Below are 19,455 nucleotides of genomic sequence, written 5' to 3' on the forward strand. Positions count from 1 at the left end.
ACGCGCTTTTGATGTAGTAATTAATCTTAATATATGATCGAAGCTCGACGAAATGTGGCATTAAGATTAATAAGTTGTAGCGAGGATAATTTTTAGGGGGAGGAAGATGGGATTGGAAATTTAAAGGCAGGATTAGAAATATAAATGGATCGATGAAATTTGAAATAATCGATGAGAGTTTCAAAATATGCTTAGAGAAGTGAATTACACGTTATAATAATATATTAAATTTATTGTACTCGATATTTTATTAATATCAAAGAATAATTTTAATATCGTAAACAAAATTTATTGATAAGAATATGAGATATTTCAGAGATGAATTATATTTGTAATTAAAAACGATTGTGACAAATTTATAACAACTTTATTCATTTTTCATTCTTTATCGATATTAAATTAAAATATTGTTTTAATATTGTCGATATTTAAAAAGAACTTTAATTCCGCCTTTAATAATTCAAGATTTATTAACAAAAGATTCAAGATAAATATCAGCTAATCATCGTTCACCCCTCGCGCGATAACTATTAATCACATCTCCTTCCAAAACTTTCCCTTTAAAAAAAAAATGCAGCATACTGAACTCAACCTTGAAATCGATCGAATTTCTACATGACAAATTTCTAACGAATTCAAGTCGAAACGTGACTTTTCTCGCGTGGAGGGAGATACTCTCGCTCGAAAAGAAATTCCCCTCTTCTCAAACTTACGCAAAAATTATTTGACTCTGCTCGAGTCCCTCTATCATGAATTCGGAAACGAACGTAAATTCTAGAAATGGAAGAAATGCTAAGAATTCGTATTATAGAAGATTCGTCTTGCAACGACCGCAAAAAAGAGTTCCTCCGCCACCGTTGATTCACCCCACGACCGCGATATTCCCGTGCTTCAAAGAACGTCGAACCTATCTCTTCCCTTCTCAAGCAAGCGTTCCGCTGTCGGAATTTTAAGTCGTTGGAAATAATCCCAAGTCCCTCCTCCCCTTCATCCCCCGCGAGCATCATCGGCTCGTTTCTCCACTCGTTTTGTCTCCACGCATCTCACGAGCAACGAATATTAAGCGATCGTGTTTAAAATCGTGAAATTTAAAAAGCGACCGAAGTTTTCTCCCCACGACTCGACTATTTCTCGATCGAACGAACGAATTCTTTTCACCCCACAACGATGAAAATAAAAAAAAGAAAAAATCAACGATTCTCGAGGAAAGTCAGAAAAATTATTTCCTCCACGAACATCACACCATACATTTCGAACGATCGATTAAATATTTGGTACGTATCTCACACGATCGATGCGTGCCAAAATTATCGCACCAAAAATTTCCCCACACACTCACATCACGACCACGCGATCGAACCAAAAGGAAGAATTACTCTCGAGCGGATTACACTCGCCAACGAGAATCTCTTTCGATTGCGTGTAACGCCGATTTACGTCTCACCTCGCCTTTCGTCCCCCCTTTTTCCCCCCTGTTATACACGCGAATTAACGCGCGCGCGTGGGCCAGGCAGGCACGCAACACGCACGCACGCACGCACGCACTGGACTGGATTATACTCGAGCACGAGCCACGCGCGATGATCTCGATGAACACACGGTGCGCACGGGCGGCGAGGGAAAACGAAATGTCGTCGGCCGGTGGTAAGCCGTGGAAGAAGGTCGTTCGTTCACACGGAAGCCTTGCCGGCGTTGTTGGAGCGGCGCCGCGCGAGTAGCCGGCGGGAGGACGCTGCTCGACGCCGCCACTTCCTCGCAACTAGCATCCCCCGGCTTCTCAACCGACGTGGAACGCCGCGCCGGCTCGACCTCGCCGAAAGACGCGCGACTACGACGGTTGAATGTGGGGCAAGGCTGACCCACGCACACGCACACGCACAGGCCGCCGTGTGGGCCGTGGCAAGCACGGCTCTCGCTACTGCCGGCTGCCACAACGTGTACCTTCGCTACTAACCTGCCGGTACCCCCACCACTTCCACCCAACACCCCCCACCCCGCCCGAGATATCAGGCAGGGCAGCCTATCTCTGTCCAACCGCGGCAACGACGATCAACCACTCGAACCACCACCCCTGCTCGTCCCACCGTTACTGCGCATGTCGACAGTACCGTACCGTGTCAGAGCCGCTCCTGTGCCATCCTCATCGAGCGGAATTTCGTAGGGTCGATTTTCTTTTTTTTGTCTGTTTCTTTTTTTTTTTTTTTTTTTGGTTTGCTCTCTTCCGTTTTCTCTTTCCCTCGCGTTGAGGGCGCCTCTGTTGGATGGATGGTTTATCGGTGGAACGTTTATTTTTTTCCTGTAGTTTTTCTGGATTTGTTTCTTTGTTTTTGGATTTTTTCTGTTTTCTTTTCTTTTCTTTTTTTTTCTTGTTTTGTTTCGATTGAATTTTTCGTTCGAATGTCGTAAACGTAAACGTGTTTTATGTCAACAATGAAATGAAGTATGGGATTGTTCAGATGGAATGGATTATTTTTTTCTTGTTGTTTTTTCTCCCTCTTTTTTTCTGTTGGATTTTAAGGGATGTTTAGATTAAATCTGATGGATTTAGCGAGAAAGATATTTGGTTCGGTGTCTCTAGGTTAGCTAGGTTGTTACATGGGTGTTTTCTGGCAGGAGCAATGGAAGAGAAGATGGTGTAGAGTTCAACGAACTCGCCGGGATGGATTGTAACGGTGTATTTCTTATTATCACTTGTTACATCTCGGAATTTTATTAAATCATGCGCGGTAATTTAAATTGCATTGGTAATTAAGGCGCAATTAGCGCATTGGAAAGTCTTTTATGACTTAATCTCCTAAAATTTTCTACAAAAATTACAACTCTCTTTCTTTTACCTAGTTAATTATACTAAATTCAAAGCTTTTTTCTCGGAATTTTTATTTAATGAACTGACTACTTTTTACTTACAATAATCCGATATTATTTTACAAGTTTAACTTGATTCGAAAATCTTTCAAATGAAAGATACAAAATTTAAAATTATATCTTAAACAAAAACAAATATTTTAATACACTGTATCGATATGTCAAGAATTAATAAAAATATGTACGTATAAACAATTCTACCCAAAAATTGCCAAAAATTCTGATGTATCGTAAAATTTTTCTTAAAATTTCTTTGTATAAAATTAATCGTGAATTTATTTTCTTACTTTTAAAATCAAAATCTAACAAGACAAATTTTTATTTTCAACCTCTATATGTCCACACATATTACTCCTCCATATCTTTCCCAATGCATTTTCCATTTATCAGTCGCATTCGATCGCGCAATAATCGTAAACGTAAGAACAAAAGAATCTAGACGCGTTCTTAACCGCGAGGAGAGTAATATTTCCAAGTGGTCGGCACTTTATTAATCCCAGAGACGTAAGTAGCTCGAAGCAATTTGTTAGGACATTTTCAGAATGCACGATTTCCTCTTGCGTGTCGTCCAGTGGGAGTAATGTGAGTGGATTACGACGCTACGTGCGTTTATGCAGATGTAGCGGAGAATTTTATTAGAACTCTTTGGGATCCTTACACCACACCCTATACACACTGCTCCCTTTTTATCAAGATTATACAGGATTCTCAGGAGTCCCAAGCGATTGGAATAAAAATAGAATCGTTAAAATGAATTCGTTCGAGAGAAAGGGAATAAAAGAGAAAATAATATATGTTCATTTAAGAAAAAAACGGGAAATCAATTTTTACAATGATATCAGACGATTATAGTATGAATTTGTTGTTATAAAATTTAGTTTTAGTTTGATTAAAAAGAAATTATTAAATGATAAAGAGAAAATTAAAATTATTGACGCAGCTTGCGAACAATTGCTAAATAAAACTAACAATGAGTAACAATTGTCTAATAGCTTAATCATACTTTACATAAAAAAACTAATATCGTCCTGAGAAATTTATAATTTATCACGTTTTAACTTAATTGGTATAAGAACAAATATAACAATTATTATATATGACAATTAAATATCATAAAAATTAATCCCTATCGAAAATGTTTATCATCTCACCATACCCAATTTGTTATACATACAGAAAAACAATTTAAACATGTTTCCCTTTCAAATTTAGATAAAAAAATAAAAAAAAAATTCTCGTACGCGAGGCTTTCCATTTACATACGTGACATTTACACATCCTCGTTCCCAGAAACGAGGCACGCACACCTGCTTAAAAATCTATTTTGCTGAATCGAAACGAGTCATTCGCGTGCGACTTATCCTGGATCACGACGACCGGTTTCGTGGACGATGAAAAATCGTCCGAGAGAAGCGAGGAACTCTGCGACAAAACACCGCGTACACGAACTGTGCCACGTTCAACAGTTTACCCTACATTCAACAGCCTTCTATGAGCAGGGAGAGGAGACGCTTGGAAACGCACCACCCGCGAGGACAATGACTAGAATCGTGAAAAGGAATTCAACGGAGGAATCGACCTCGAAAGAGTTTTTAGAAAAAAAGCCAACTGGTGGAAGATTCGAGAGTAATGGGATTGTACGAAGAAATTTGAGAAATTTAAGAAGAAAGGGGATGGAGCCTTCATGATGGGAATAAGTGGTGATCTGAAATTTTTTCTTTCCTTTTGTTTTTATATATAGTTTGTAGTGGAAAGGAATCCTTCTCTATGTTTTGTGAGTTTTGGCGTTTTGCAAAAGTGAAGGTAATTTAAAATTATCACACGATAGGTTTATCACATGATGTTTAATTAAATTAAAAAATTGGATCTTATTCTGAGAAGAAAAAATAGGAAATTTGATAATAATTATAAGTAGAGCATCAGGAATTTCTCTAAATAGATCTACAATTATATCGATATGTCTTATTGTAATTATGATCTCACTGAATTAATATTTCATTTATCAAATGAATTCAACTGAACATTGATACTAAGCTTAAACGAAGCTTATATAGATTTGAAAAGCGAATGTATTGTATATTGTACCCCATATTATTGACATATTAAACGAATTAAACTTCATTCAGTAAATTAATCTGAAATACAATTGTTATTATCGCCTTTTTTTTTATATTGCATTTAAAATAGATTTAACATTTCCTCTAAATATTTCATATTTTTACAATTTTTTTTAATCAGCTTTTATGACTTATTTCCATTCATAAAATTTCTATTGAAAATTATAATAGAATGTTCTTTATATCGTATTACAATAAATAAATATACAAATCTTTCAATAATATTTTCTAAAATAAAAAGAATATATTAACCATTTTTTTTCTTCTTATTTCAGTTCATTCATGTACGCAAGGATTATTACCACTGAATCAAATTATATAAATAGATTACCGTCTCTCTATCCTCTTTACGGAAATTCCATTATCCAGAATATTTCATTCACGATAAATCTTTGACCTCCAACTTGTATTCCAAATTTCGATCCATTACTTGGCAAACACCTACACAGTCGGAATTGCGTGCACCTCGGTATCAAGTCGTCACGAAAATAGGAACTGCGCCTCTAGTATCAAGAATCCGGCTAGAACTCAAAGCCCTTCTTCGTCCCTCGACAGTTCCTCCCCTTACCTCTTTTCCTTCTGTCCGCAGATTTTTCTCGATTCGCTCGCGTATTCTCCAGAGAAATTATATTTCCGACGCAAAACGATGGACGATGCAAGAGAGGCGACGAAGCGCGACAATTCGTGGCTTTATTCGACCAAGTGGAAATGATACGTTAAACGTCGACAGATAAGTGACCCACGAAAATCATTAAAGAAATCGTGTTGAGTTTCGAATTAGTTCTCTCTAATCGACGTTATTCAACTACAATATATCTCCAATTTAAACAGTAAATTGAAATCGAGATTGAAAGACACTTCCTCGTATTAACGATTTATTCTTTGCATCTTTCTCATGTTAAAAAAAAAATGTTCATCGATCAACTTACTGCTTCTGAATATGTTATTTCTCTGTGCATCTAATTTTTCTCTTGCACCCATTTAGAATTTCTCAAAAAGATTACGATAGATTTTCAAGTCTGAAATCTGTCATCGAAAATTATATCACTCCTATCGAATGTTAAAAAAATCTCTCACGATGTTATACGTTATATAAATCTTTCCAACGAAGACTCCACGTGTTGCTGCATGTACCGCAATAAACCTCGATGCTTGATATTTCTATCGTGGCTCGCCGAGGATAGAGTATTGTTTCGTGGATGGCGTGGCGTTTGACGGAGATATCGGTCGGCTATAAGGAGGGACGGTCAATTTAAAGTACTATAGGAAGAATGCTTGGCTGATACTATGTGGAAAGAGCGACTAGGGCGGGAAATACAAGAGAAACGAGAGAGTTAAAAGGAAAGGAGAGAGGCGGCACGCGGTGGCGGCCACCACGTCGTATACCGACGCCACTCCATATTGATTTTTCGGTGGTGGGGGAAGAATAGTAGGAGTGAGAGACGAAAAATGGAGGGTGAAAGGTGGAGAGAGGAGAGAGATGTAAACGGAGGAAGAGAGAAAGTGAAATGGAATTGGAGTTATAACTGGAGGGAAGAGAAGAGGGATAATCGTTGGGGTGGGATTAGCCGCTTCCTCGTTTTTAACCGGCACGGTAGTAACCCTTGGAAGGTTATGTTCGGCGAAGATGGCGCGGCCGGTATAAATATTTTCGTTGAACGATGGGTGGTAACGAGAGATAGGCGGGCAATTGGCGATTATAGTATCTAACGAGATCAATATCGTGAATATTTGCACGATCGATGGAATCTTCACTTTGTGAATTACTTGTGAATTTAATTTTGGATATTTAACATCTTTGTGCGTATGTATCACATTTAGTTATTCGCAATTTTAATTAAATTTAATATTGACATGATACTGACTTAATGTATGCATTGTTATATTATGATATATATTATGCATATATTAAATTTCATAATGTAGAGTCACGATTTTTGTTTAGTTTATATGTATTATTAAGTAGATAGTAAAATCTGTAGCGCAAGCATGAAAATTTAAATTATCGATGTTTCTTATGTTATGTTTCTAAATTTCATGAAAGTAGTTTAATCGGATGGACAATTACGATGCTTCTACGTTGTGAGTTCGTACGCCACTGAACAACGAATGATCCACCGTGCGTAAGTAGATTCGCTTCGCGTCTGGTCAGACGGCTTCGTTCGTGTTCGCCGTTACTCGTCGTTTTTCGTGACGCTTCGTGCGAATTCGGGTCACGTGAGTGTTAGCCTAAACCGCGCGATTATTCATTTTGCGATGGGACAAAATCGGTCATTTTCGTTATTAAATAACCGACACAAATGATAAATTTCGCGAACGATCATTGCACTTCGAACAAATTAAACTTTACATGATATAGTTGAACAGTTCAATCGAGTTTAATTTAATTAAATTTCTCAATTTGATCGTGTGAAAGATAACTTATTTAATCGAGATTTTATAACAGATATTTTAAGATTTATTGATTTTAATTCATTCGTATGATGAACTTTTTGAAAATAATCGTTTAGAGTCTAGAAAATAGTTATTTTACTTGTCATGTAAAAAAATCTAATTTCGAGAAATATTATAAAATATTAAATAAATTTGAATGAATTTGTACTACAAAGTCATAATAGAGTTTTTATTCTAATTAAAGAAACTGCCATTTAAATGCCACGATTAAATAGGAATTTATATTTGGAGTTTATCCTCCTCCTCTCTCAAAGGTCAAGGATAATTTCGAATGAAAAGATTAACTTATATTTAGATAATATACATATTTTTCGTCAAAGTTTCGATATTAATTTTATCAAATTTTTACATATTTTTAAAGTAACCCGAATTTAAAGATCAAAAAATCTATATGCATAAGATAAGAAAGTTTAAGTATAAAAGATGAAACTATCCCTAAAATTTTCATTCTCGTAATATCGAAAAGTTTTACATATCTCTTCTTTTATGTGTTCTCTAAAATTTTCTATCATAAGTGATGCATACATAATTTATTAAATTTACTAAAAACTAAAAACTTTTGAAGATACAAGAACCAGTACTAAGAAAATTTTCTTTCATTAATCGTACAATCACTTCGTTCGAAAGTTTCTTCAAATTACTAATTTTTGTATATACAAATATTTGAAATATATAAACTTCACTCGTTAAAGTATAGAACATAAAATCGATAAACATTCAACAAAACTCTGCTCGTAACATCAATCAAATTCAACAAATTGAATAATATTCACCACTTACACCATCAACATCCCTATTTCTTCATCAAAGCGGAAGAAAATTGGAATCTTTTCCATTTCCCACGCAATAAAGGAGTCGAATAAAAAACCAATAAACTCTCTGAATCCGAGTTCAAACAGGAAGGTTATTTCGTATTTCAATCTCGATCGAAGAGAAGAATGTTCGAAACTTTCCTCTCGTCTGTCTCTAAGAACATGCCACAAGATAAGACTCGAAAAATAATTCCACGAGTTATGGAAATCAATACATAGAAGGAAACAGGAATGAACGTTCGCTTTTATTACACAATACGAAGTTTCCGTTCCCGCAAATAAAGCGGCGTGAAGGTAAATCAAGCTTGACAAACTCGAGCTTGTTAGCGTTTCGTCGCCACATACCAGGGAATGGACTTTCTGTATGAGTTGACGAGAGGCACGTTGGATGTTTGCAACCAACTCGGCCATTGACGATTCACAATGGGATTTTTGTCTTTGTGATATGAAATCTGCATGGTTTTATGCCGTTGAAAATGTTAGTGTCCGAGTAAACTTCTCTTCCTCTCTTTTTTCTCTTTTCTTTTCGTAATAACTTGTATTATCTATTCCAGTCCGCGAAAGCTGAAATTAAATAATAAACCGATGGAAAAAATTCAAATATAAATTCAACTGCGATAGTTTTTCCTGCAAAGCAAAGTTTTTTGGAAACGAATCTTGTCTCGCGTGTAATAAATAATTCCATTTACGAGATGGAATAAATGATTCGATACTAAATTCGAGAATAATACGTTACTATTCAATTCGACTAATCATTGCTTGAGGATGAAATTATCGAATTAATGCATCGAGGATATAGTATGATTGATCTGCAAGTGTTACAGTAATAATAGAATTGCGTTGAAGTTGGATCTAAGGGAAGATGGATGGTTATTGTCAATCACATATGTATATTCGACAAGATTGAAACTGTGCTTCTGTATAAAAATCGTAACAACGGGAACAATAGAATGAAATTATAAAATCGAAATTGTATATAATTATTATATTCTAACAACGAGGAAAATTTTGAAAAATCCGTCTCGCTATTATAGAGAAAATTCCAAACTCGTTACAACAAAGTTAGCGGAACATCGTATAGGAATTATAATATCCATTTAGGCGAAACTTTTTACGAACAGGGAGGCGAGATCACGCGGATTTTCTAAAAAACATCGGCCAAAATGTTGTAACTCAGCAGGGCAAAGATAGGATCAAATTGAAAAGTTGGCCACAGGAGTTTTGCCGGAGCTTTTCCAAGCTTTTCCAAGTCTGCGAAGTTTTCGTCTGAAACATTGTCGGTATTGATAAGAAGTTATGTAGTTTACGCTATGTATCTTGGTTTCATTTCATTCATTTTTAAATTTTATCTTTTTCTTCATTTTGCAACGAAGACTTACAAATTCCTGCGAAATTATAAAACATATTTCTATTATCGCTAATAAAACTCTATTTAATTAATTATCCACGAATAATATTATCACACATATTGCATAATATTTGTTTTGGCCATAAATTTAAGATCATGCCATAGCAATTAATAGACTATTATTTATATATATCTAATAACGATAATTTTTAAAAATTGTTATGTATATTATATGTATATTATCAACAGAACAAAATATAGAATAGAAGAAACAACAGCGACAATACACTCTGAAAACTGATCAACACAAATCTGCACCATTGCTGCAATATTTTATCGCTCTAAACTTGACCTTTACCTTTCAAAGAGGAAGCGTGGGCGTTAACCAACGTGACCAATGAATTTTCCTCGACTTTCGTTCAGGAAAAAAAAAGAAAGATCGTCAGTCAGTGGTGAATTAATTTCACGGTAAAAAGCGAAAAGAAAGTAGCCGAGGAACAATATTTCGACGATTTTTCCAATCCTACTATTCGAGTTCCTTTTGAATAAGAAATTCAATTTTCTTCGTTCTGTTTGAAACTTAATTTTGCGGTTATTATTAATTCGTTATGTACAGATTAACGCGAACCCTCATGAAATATGCACGCGACCGATGTACGTAGAGAGCAACACGCAAGGAACTACTTCATTATTATTCCTATTCATAAATCATATATTCAATTCGTTTCTTGAGCAAATATACATTCTTTTCTTTTTTTTCAGAGAATAGTGATTTCTTCTTCGTAAATTGTTTGATAAGTGGCAACAGCTCGACTTTATTTATGGAATAATGAAAATGGTTTCGTATGAAAGAGCAATCGTAATGCATGTAAGTACGTTTATTTTGTTACACTAACACGTTTTTATATGTACTGTTAGGTAATAACGAAATAACACACAAGAGGAAACAATGACTTTATTCTTTCTAATATTCTTGGAATTGTAACTTTTACAGAATTAATTTGATAAATAAAAGCGATCGTTATTATTTTATATTTTTTTTACGGTAAAAAAAAATAACAGAATTTTCTTGGTTAACACACGTTTCTTTTCAGAATTATGAAGTTTATTTCATCTCTCTCGAAATTGACTAATCCAACAAAAAGTAATCGCTTGGGACTGATATTTTTCCATCATAACACGGATTTTCTCCGCATGACGCAGATATAGCATGATGTACACAGCATGTCATTGCTATAAAACGGATTATAATCATTTCAAAAACATTCAATAACATTATTGATTTACATATCGTTCTATTTCGTTATTTTTCTATTTGACAGCTCATGTTTTTTTTTTCTTAGTTTAACCTATATCTCTACTATCTCCGTGTGAGTACGTGTACAATGTTTCAAAATAATAACATGATATAAAAACAACTTTTAATAATAATAATTAAAAAAAGATTAATAGAAAAATTCAAAAACCACATATACAAATTCATCTCATCCCTTCAAAAATCAAATGATTTATTTCAATCCAGTGTATGCAGCTAAAAAATTCAATCTACACATTCTTTTTTACCTCTACATCGATTATTTCTCATAAAGAATCCAAGTATCTAATTCTACGATTGTAAAAAGAAATGTCCTCCTCGATATTTCCAAATTATTGGATACAGGATAAGTTGGTAAAATCAACAAAGCCATTAGCCACCCCATTCAACCCGAGTGTCGCCATTGATTATCCATAGAAATAAGGGTATAGATAAATTCTTTGTTGACGCACCGTCATCATTTATTACAAGCTGGACGACGTATAAATCGAACGACATATAATTCGAACGCCTTCTTCATCAGCATTTTCTACGCCGTCTATTATGTGGAACATCCGCTCTATTGGACGATACGACGGATATAACGCGTTTTGAATTAATAGGCGAAGGAAAATGGCTGGAGGGTGCGGTTCGCTTCAACGTCTCGATTTATTCTTGAACGGATCTCACGCCTCCTCACGATGGCCATCCGTCAATTACGTGATGGAAGCCAATAGGCGTCGAGATGAATCCAAGGACTAAGTTTCGTTCTTTTTTGCGTTTCACTCTACACACGTGAAAGAATGATGCGGTATTGAACTGTAGAATTGAAGAAGATAGATTACTATTCTGGCAAGAAATATTGTTCATTTTTCGAGATCTATTTTCTGTGAAATATTTTCATAAATGTGAAAGAAATATATACTGAATATATTTGAGAAGAAAATACGTAGTTGGAATTAAATGATACGTGATAGAATTCTTTAAGAGGTTAAGTATTATACAATGATTGGATTAAATTATATTAAGATGGATTAGTTTTCTGAGAAATTGATAAAATTAATTTATTGATAAAACTCATAAATATCGAGCATATATATATATTTAATTTAGAGTTGAATATTAGATAATTGGAAAATATAGAAAATTAAATATAAATAATTTATTTATTATATCAAACTCTTTCAGGATATATGTGTCGATGTAACTTTTATAAAAATTGTGGGTTTATAAACAATTTGCGAGTGCATTCGTTATCGTTAGAGATATGTCAACGAAAAAATACGGACAAATATTTTTTTCCAGACATCGGTAAACTCTTAAATCAAATCGAAAAAGTAACAGGATCCTATTTTTTTTTTTTGTAGAACGACCCTTATCTGCGAATCGCACGATACAAATCGTACGCCTGTTAGTGCCATGGACCAGTTTACTCGATATATCTGGTAAAGCTCGTTAAGCAATCCGTGAGCTGCACATGCGTGCCAACGTGGATCGTTACTAAAATTAAAGGACTGACCTGTCCTCGGTGCAACGACATTTTTCTCGTGATTAGAACATTGAGAGATCGATTTCTCAAATTATTAATGTAATAATTTATTTTCAATTTACGTTTTTTATATTAAGATTAAGTTATTACATTTTAATTGAGTCATTGAAATGAAAGTTGATTATTTGAATCTAATAGAGATTATTATATATGGTAATTTTATTTAAATTACGATTTGTATAAATGTTTATTATGAAAAGAATACGGTTATTCTTAAAAAAAAATTATTAATCAATTACAGAAATTATGAACTATCTCGTTTTGTTAAACGTATTATTCGAAATTCTTAAATTCTTATTAAATTTGTTAAAATTTATTATTAAAATCGTTTAAATCATTCTTTTAAAAAAAAGTATATTTATATAATTTTCCTATTTAAGTCTTCAAAAAAAATTTAATATTTCACAATGATAAATTACCAAATATTTAATTCAAGTAAATTTAATCGCGAATTTACATTTCAACCTCTCCTCTTGAAAATTCAAATTTCCCGTAAATATATTTCAATTTATTCGTAACCAGAAAAGAATAATAATATCAAGTACTTAAGTAGGATAAAAAAATTTAAAAAAAAGTTTCCAAAATAATTCTCTGTTTACCATATACAGTTTTTCATTTCATTGATACGAAAATATTGCTTTAATTATAAAATTTAAAAGTTCCCGCACTTTTCCTCTTAATATTTAAATCAGGACCTTTGCAAACGACATCAACAATCAAAAAAGGAAAAATACGTACGATATTCTCTGCACTACTCGAAATGACGAAATGAGAGAAAGATGGGATTGCACAGATAAATGTTTCATTATTTTAGAAGTTGCTTAAGCACGCTGTAATGTCGACAAAAAAAGAAAATAAAATATTCACTACGTGCAGGGCATTTGTTATTTTTCGAGACGAGAAAAAAAATTACAATGGATGAAACTTGTTTCTGTACAAATATACAGTGTATTATCGAACAATTGATATCGATGGAAGCTTCATTTGCATGAAAGAAAATATAAATCGAATACGCGGAAATAATATTTTCATTTTGATTGAAAATGTACGGGCGTTTAATTATTTTCATATGAAATTTCCTTTCCAATTAATTCGATAAAATGGACATTTCAATAAAAATTCAGATAAAACATTTCAGATAAAAATTGAAAATACAAGGATGAATTATGAAATAATCTTTGACCAAATTCTTCTTGTAATGATAAAAGCATTAATATGATTACACAGATTATTATATATAGAGTGAAAAAGTAAAAAAATTAAACATAATTTTTAATACGTAATTGTATTTTAAATTCTTTAAATTTTCTCATCTATTGACATGTAACCTTCACTTGTAAAATCTTTGAGAAATTTGCAACAATTCAAAAAATAATAAAAAAAAAATCTATTCATTTCATCGACTTGTTACAAACTAACAGAAATATTAAAGTAAATAAGCATTTTCATCTCATTTAACTCAGTTTTCATTATCGATTAATTTAATAAATCTAAATGTTCTTTCATTTAAATTCATTATTTTTTTTTATACTTTTCTGTATCTTCCATTTCACTCATTAAATCGTAATCACAGCCTTTAACATTGACTGGAAATTGATTTTCAGGACAACGTTCAGTCTCGAGAAAAATTTGAAACGAATAATTGGAACGTCTTATCTTCGTTCCGTTCGTTCGTCGAATAATCTAACGAGAAATCGTTTTCTCTTCTTCGTGATGGTTTCTCGTGAACGATTCGTTTCTTTTGCACCTTCCTAAAACGAAAAAAAATTGACACGAATCCACGCCACTGTAATTCAATATTATTCGGATAATTATGAGTCAGATCAATTAAAAAACTGTGTCACATTACTGGATTACATTGTAATTAGATACGAAGCTAGGACTCCATAAAGAGAAAAAACAATATAAAAAAACAACAACAAAAGAAAATATGAAAACCGAAACGAAACCTTTTAATGTAACTGATTTCTTCCAGTTAATTAATGAAGAATATAATTAATTGATATTAATATGTATGAAATGGAGATCGTATTGTGTAAATGACTTGAATTACTCTGATGTAAAATATGTAATGTTTGATGAAAATATAGTTGAATTGGATTGGAATTAAAGTAGTAAGAGAAATATAAAATCTACAAAATGAGCAAAGCTTAAAACGGGGAGAAATTAAATTTGCAAATCTGTTCTTACAATTTCTTGTAAAGCTTCATTGATTGTTATAATCAATCACTAAAGTATTTTCATTAATATTATTTGATAAAATATTCTGATGTATCAAAAAAAAATACAGTGTATTCAATACATAGTTACCAAAGATTTTCAATTTGTATAAATTGCATTAAAAGAAAATTATAAATTTAATTTTGGAAAGAAATATAAAAATTATGTTATTGGCATATATATTTGCATCTCTATCTATCTAGATAATAATTTTATCTTTTCTCCAATTTTTCAGAGACAAGGAATCGAAAATTCCTTATCCATAGATATCATTGTTATCAATTTACAATCAAGGGACAAGAGTTCACAGACGATATATAAGGGAAAAGGTTAGTTTCTGCAACATGAATCATCATGTTTCAAGTTCCAGTAAAGTTTGTCGAAGATTCACGAGGATCATGCTTAATCGATACAAGAGAAAAGATGCATTCCAGTGTGAAGAGATAAAACGTCGAACTTTAGTCTAAGATAAAGAAGAATTTTCAAAACATTTGACCGTATCTCAATAGAATGATTGTTCTTTTGAACTGCGATATGCAACAAACTTTTGTTAATGATACTTCGTAAAACTCTTCCAATTTCTTTCTTCCAAGTTTGGAATTTTGTTCCTTAGGTATAATAATTTTGTTAACAATAAACGTGCTTCAATAAATTAAGAATAAAATAAAAAAATCAATTTCATTTCACAATCTTACTCAAAAATTCCTAGATATTTATATATCTCTGACACGACGTTATTACAAGAAACGATTCACAAAACAATACGTAAAAATTAATCTACAATCATACTTCTAAAATACTAAATCGTCATCGACCGTTTTCGATTTTCGAGAGAAGAATAGAAAGAGGAAGAAAATCGATCGAAGTCGGTGTAACGAGCGGATCAGATAAGGGATTAAGCCGAATACAGGGTTAAACCGGCTGTTAACGAGTGTAGGCCAGGTGCAAAGGTCCGCCAAGTTGGAAACTTTCGGTAATTAAAGCGCGATATATACATTGGCGCCCATATATAACTGGCAGTAGTTAAAGTCGAGGTTTAGGGCGACGACCGCAGGGGTGCGGTCGCGTTACGGGTCAGACCGCGAGAAGAAAAGTGATTTATAAAGGTAAGGGAAAAAGGACACGTTTTAGACGGTGTCGTCGTTCGTCATGGTTACACCGGTATTATGGTGGTGGATATATATCAAGGAGAAGGAAACAGTGGAAGAATTTAACCAGATTACTTGGAGAGACGCGAAACATTTATCTATTTATTTATTTTTTGTATGTGAAACAAATCTTGAATTTATATTCATTATGAAATTTATCGAACGTCCAATCGAAAATGCAAAACTCTCTGATGATTTACGTATGTCAATATGATAATTCTTTATAAAAAATATAACGAAAAATATTAAAAATTGACAATTTAACCGATTATTTGAATTAATGGATAAAGGATATTCGTATTAAAGATTTTATTATTTGTCACATTTCAGAAAACGATCGATGGAATTGCAACAAGGGACGTATCGACAGAAGTCAGTTTACGCGCATAAATTTCTGATTAATACCTATAGGAGGAAAATAGAATGCGCAGGAGATTGAACTTCCTGCATGCATAATGTCCATCGAGTCGAATGTTCAATCGGTTCTATTCCTCGGTCGAGTTTCTGCTTACAATGGTATCTGAATAGAAGTGAATCTTACAACGCCAAGAATTCGAAATGCGTTGTACAAAATATCATATCCGCCGAGAAAGAAATCTCGTGGCAGAGGAACCGGTGTTGTAAAATCTAAGAATGTTGATATAAAATTAAAGGATAGAGATTCGTATCGAGTTATTGTATTATTATCATAGATTTGTATTTTTATGCATTATTAAATTAAAATTAAATGAATATTTCGTTCTGATTAATTATTCTTCAATTACAGATAAAGTCTTCATAACAATACTGAAAAAAATTAAATTTAAATCGAAGAGAAAATGATCTATATTTAATTTATACTTCATCAAATTTCACGAATTATGATATTATCGATAAATTATCGTGAAAAAGAGACTCGATGAATTATATTCTCATGATATTGTTTATATATTGTTCAAGTTGCAAACCGAATTTCTTTGTTCTTACTCGGTCTGGTGTGCACAATGAGTTGTTAAGAAGTTAACGAAGCGTTAAATGGTCAACCAAGCACGATGACTGTAATCTTCGTTCATTGATATAATCCCTTGCGCATATTACATCGTTGGATGAACAAAGATTAAACATTGGAGAGAAAATTTTCCTTCAACGTGATCAAAACACATTTTTAAATTTTTAAATTATAAAAATTTTTAAATCAATTCTTTCTTAATTAATCTCACACGAACTCCTTATCGTATACCCCTTAATTCACTTTACTTCACTTTGATAAGATCCTATACCTGCATTGCTATAGTTTCTCGCGTGTCATCGCTTAATTAGATTCGAAGAATTTGTAGGATTTAAAAGACGATGTTATCGAAACGGATGGAAGAAATCGCGAACTGGATTATCGTGGAAAAATACCAGACACGGTGGCATTCATGATAGTGTAATAATACCTGATTACAATGGTAGAAATTACGGTAATAACGGTGGTGATGGAAATGCTGATAGTATAGTAATTTAATTCCAATAAGGGAGTAGATATATTGAATGCGATTTATGGAAATTCTCGAATAAAATCGCAGGAGTGCGCAAGAACAAAATTGTTCGACGAGTCAAATAATTCTATAGATAATAGATATTCAGAGGAAGATAACTGTTATTTTTAGTGAATAATAGAACGATATATTTTAGAGGAAAAGGGCAATAATAATGGAAGATAGCATAAAGAAAAATTGGTATTTCAAAAAAAGCATTTATCAAAGAAATAAAAATATAGATTTTTAAAATATTGCTAATACTATAAATGGAACATGGAAAAGAGAATTCTTTTATATATCGTTAAATTTTTTTACAAGAAAATAGACAATTTAACGAAAAACTTTTTTCCTCTGCATTCTCGATTTTTCAAAAAATCTTTATTTTTCGAGAACTGTTTTCAATATGGACAATCATCGATAAAAATGGAACGTGTATCTTGTAAACTATATTCTTTATCAATTTTGTTAAAACCAAAGATTTTATACATTTCCGTTTTAAAATTTTTTTATCTTTTTATTATGCTAACAGTAATAGTAATTGTATTGATAAATAAATAATAATAGTAATATGATAAGGATGATAATATCATTTGCACGATGAACAATTTAAATTTCCTAAGACATTTTGGAAATATTTTGTTAAGAAAATTGTAATAAAATTTACCAATTGTATCATTGTATTTTATATACAACATATATAGAATTTTAATTATTCATCAATTTTTTTCATTGATAAAACACGCATGAATTTTAAAGCTTATGAAATAGAACAATAACATATAACACACAATCTAAAAGCACAAGATTCAAATCGAGATTATCGTTATCTTCAACCAAGATTAAATCGATTTCACGATAAAACCGAACGAGGTTTTACACGACGATCGATATATATACGGTCACGTTCTAAATTTATCATATCATCCTTGAGCTCATCTGTGATATTTTACCTCGATGCGCACAATTTTTATTTTCTCTTTAAATCTTTGCAACGCGTTGATCTTAAAGCGCAACGATTTCAAATTCTTCCTTTATTTCCTTCCCTGAATTTTCTAAAGTTCAACGATTAACTGGGTTATTAAAGCGAGGATCAAAATTGTGTCTCCACAGATTTCGATCTCGAGTTTTAATGGAGCGTGCCATCAAATAAAGATTCATTCGAACATAAATTCGTCCCATTTAAAGTCGCTGTTCGCTTTTGCGTCGATCGTCGACGGATGAAATTGAACGCCATTGTGGTTAGAGGAAGCACGTTTACATTTACGTTATCACATAGCGTGAATCATAGGAAATTATATATAAATGCAATATTGACAAGTTGCCAATATTGTTGCCATACAAATTACGAATAAAACTAAATTTAAACTATTCATTCGATATGCATAAAATATAAAATATAAAGAAAATACTTGGAATTATATTATTATTTTTAAATTCTTAGAGACAAGAAAAGCACGACTAAAACAATACCTTTTTCTTTCAGATGACGACAATAAACTTTACGGAATTCAATAAATCCAAATCAATCTATTGATGATCTTTTAATTATTATAAAGATTAAAAAATAATATTTTTGATTCCTGATCGAAAAAAAAGGATTGTCGAATCAAAATGTTGCTCGACTCAATTGGAACACGATTAATCATCAAGCTTTACTGGAAATAGGCAATGGATTCGACATGAGGGTACCTTTACCACCAAACTAATTTCCAGTAAACCACCCTCACAATAGTTTTGTTTGTTGGTTTTTCCAGGATTCCTTCTCTTGGTTATTTTAATCGTGACTATGCCACGAGAAATGTGGAGGAATCGATCTTCTTCGCTTCTACTTATATCGAAATGACAAGGCCGAAAAAATAGTCAGTTTAACCGTGGAAACGATCACCTAGAATTATTTTTCTCGCGATACCATTTTCAATTTTTTTTTCCTTTCAAAAATATTTTATATAAAACTTGTATGGTATTATTAATTTTTTTGAATATCTAAGAGAAATACAAGAAGATCAAATGAAACATATTTTTTAATAAATTAACCAATGAAAATTATTATTCTCTACGAAAAATTAGTAAACTATATATATATATATATATATATAAAATTATTATATATAAGAAATATTTTGTAAAACATGCAAAAAAAAATATT

General features: G+C 32.4%; 1 protein-coding gene and 1 long non-coding RNA gene across 2 annotated transcripts in view; one reads left to right on the forward strand and one right to left on the reverse strand.

Moving 5' to 3' along the window:
• LOC108001507 (uncharacterized) overlaps positions 1-4,665 on the reverse strand; it is a 189,693-nt gene extending 185,028 nt beyond the window's left edge. The window contains exon 1 of the mRNA XM_062076192.1: positions 1,445-4,665. The gene's annotated coding sequence lies outside the window, so the exon portion shown is untranslated. The remainder of the gene's footprint in view (positions 1-1,444) is intronic.
• Positions 4,666-6,566: 1,901 nt separating this feature from the next.
• Positions 6,567-11,073, forward strand: LOC133666245 (uncharacterized). Its single transcript, XR_009830098.1, has 3 exons — positions 6,567-6,786; positions 10,359-10,464; positions 10,691-11,073. It is a non-coding gene; the product is annotated as an uncharacterized LOC133666245 (long non-coding RNA).
• The last annotated feature ends 8,382 nt before the right edge of the window (positions 11,074-19,455 follow it).

The sequence above is a fragment of the Apis cerana genome, linkage group LG6 (genome assembly GCF_029169275.1).
Source record: "Apis cerana isolate GH-2021 linkage group LG6, AcerK_1.0, whole genome shotgun sequence".
In the NCBI taxonomy this organism is placed as follows: domain Eukaryota; kingdom Metazoa; phylum Arthropoda; class Insecta; order Hymenoptera; family Apidae; genus Apis; species Apis cerana.